The sequence below is a fragment of the Myotis myotis genome, unplaced genomic scaffold, assembly GCF_014108235.1.
Source record: "Myotis myotis isolate mMyoMyo1 unplaced genomic scaffold, mMyoMyo1.p scaffold_m19_p_13, whole genome shotgun sequence".
NCBI lineage: Eukaryota > Metazoa > Chordata > Mammalia > Chiroptera > Vespertilionidae > Myotis > Myotis myotis.
The window spans coordinates 49,671,531-49,674,192 of NW_023416317.1; the positions used below are offsets into that span (position 1 = coordinate 49,671,531).

Consider the following 2,662-nt stretch of genomic DNA (forward strand, 5'->3'; position numbering starts at 1 on the left):
ATGTAAAGCTCACAGACACAGTTCAAAGTTATAGTGGCTTAATTCTGAGCTGCTGAGCTGAGTGTAGTACCCAGGAAGGAGTTTGGCTGGGCCATTCTCACTGCTTAGGGTGAGATCTGCCTGTATAATGGCTGCTGCAAAACAAATGCTGAACACTATTTTTGTTTTTCACCCCCCCCCCTTTTTTTTTTTTTTATAAAAGCAAAAATCCTCTTCGGATTATTTCAGTTAGCAAAAACAGGTACTAATGTAAAAGCAAAGTGGTAATGTAAAAGCAAACATTCAAAAAGCGGGGGATACCTGCTTCAGCACTCCAAGGTAACACTCCAAATCATTTTGCTGAAATGAAATCATGGCAGTCCATTGTGAGCAAGAAACACAACCCAAGGTTGCAGGGCTCAGGAGGAAATAGATCGTGTTCCCAAGTGGACAGTACAGACTCAGGAAGTAAATAGAAGCCCTTCAAACCCAACCAGGTGGAAGGCTGGGGTTTCACATCTATTCTGCCCTTGACTCTGGCCTTCTTTTCCCTGCCATGCATTTCAAAGGGATTATTTACTAAACAATTTAGGTGAGTTGGGGTCTTTGAAGTTGGGGAGAATGAGTGGCAATGAAAAATCAGCACTATTTGATGACACAAAGAAGGGCCAAGGGCACAAGTCAACTCAACTCTTCCAGGCTGGAAAGCACACGGCCTGAAATGACGTTCTTCTTGGGCAGGCTGCTATTTACAGCCGAGTGTGTTGTTGAGTGTACAACTTGTCCATTGATACACAGTGGCCCTGCTGGTAACAGATGCAGTTGGAAGAATTTTTTAATGAATGGATCTGATTATAAACAAATCCACCGAAAATGATTTTCAAAATATGGAACAGTTTTGTTCCCTTGTACTTTTTTGGTCAGTTTTATTGCAGTGGATTAAAAAAATCAATAGCTTTATTTAGATATAGTTCACAACAATTAACCCACTTAAAGTGTTCAATTCAATGACTTTTATCATATTCAGAGTTGTGCAACCATCACCACTATAGATTTTAGAACATTTCATCTTGCCCAAAGGAAACCCTGTACTCATTAGCAGTTGCTCCCCTTTTCCTCCCAACCACCTCAGCCCTAGACAACTATGATTCTATTTTCTGTCTCTATGTATTTGTCTTTTCTGAACATTTCATATTAATGGAATCATGCAATATGTGACCTGTTGTGTTTGGCTTCTTTCACTTAGCGCTTTTTCAAGATTCATCCATGTTGTAGCATGTATTAGTACTTTATTCTTTTTTATTGCTGATAATATTCCATTGCATGGATATAATGTGTACATTTATTAGTTGATGAACAATTGAGTTTTACTAGTATGCATTTTGGGGATACTATGAATAATGCTGCTTTGAGCATTTATGAATAGGTTTTTGTGTAGACATGCTTTCTTTTCTCTTGGGTATATACCTGTAAGTGGGATTGATGGGTTATATTGTAACTGTATTAAACCTTTGGGAACTGCCAGACTGTTTTACAGCAGCTATGCCATTTTGCATTCCTACCACCAGTGTATGAGGATTCCAATTTTTCCATATCCTGGCCAACACTTGTTATCTGTCATTTTTAATTCCAGCAATATTAGTGGGTGTGAAGTGATAACTCATTATGATTTTGATTTTATTTCCCTATTGACTGATCAAGTTGAACATTGCATTTCTTCTTTGGAGAAATGTCTACTCAGATGCTTTGCCCATTAAAATTTTGATTTATTTTTTTTTAACTTTACTATTGAGGTGTAGGAGTTTTTGAGATATTCTAGATATAAGTCTCTTTTCAGATATATGATTCACACAACTTTTCTTCCATTTTGTGGGTTGTCTTTCCATTTTCTGACGCTGTTCTTTGAAGCATAAAATTTTAATTTTGGTGAAGTCCAATTTTTCTATTTTTTTTGTTGCTTGTGCTTTTTGTGACATTGATAAATCTGGGTCATGAAGACTTACACCTATGTTTTCTTCTGAATTTCGTAGCTCTTACACTTTGATGCCTACAGTGTGACTGATAGCCTGTGCAGCCCTGTGTGGCAGCTTTGACTTGGAGACCCTAGTATTAGATCTAAAAATTCTGTGATGTCTTATAGTGTGCAAGGCACTGTGCTTATCTGTAGGCATTAGGGCAAGGTTTAGGGGATGTGCAGGTGCAGCAATTGATTTTTTAAAAATGTGTCTCAGGCATGAAACAGCCCTGACCTCTGACACAGGCGTCAAGCTAGGATGAACTAAGGCCTGTATGTCTGCTTTGCCCCTGATTGATACAAGAGCAACACCACCAATCAGGTGTCTCCTTGACCATTGCCAGGGGGTAGTAATTGATTTTATTAACTAGTTGTTGAGCACCTACTGCATGGAATGCCCTTCTGGGACACTAAGATGAATCCTTGCCTCCCAGTGAGCTCAGAATCCAGTGTGAGATGGACAAATTGACACTTAGAACTACTGTGTGATTCAGCCATCTTTATGGGTGACTGCTATTTCAACAATGAAATCAAGGTCCTTTGCCAAACAACCAACATCAGTCCCTTCCCATGCTGCTCCAAATGATCTAAGCTCAAGCAGTGTCCCCAGGTCCCTGTGTCTAGCATTCCTAATCCTCGCCCTATGGAGAGGTTCTGGAGCCACTCCTG

General features: G+C 39.4%; 1 pseudogene; it reads right to left on the bottom strand.

Annotated features, from left to right (window-relative positions):
- Nucleotides 1-2,197: 2,197 nt before the first annotated feature.
- On the bottom strand, nt 2,198-2,342 carry LOC118668691 (annotated as a pseudogene).
- Between the last annotated feature and the right edge of the window lie 320 nt (nt 2,343-2,662).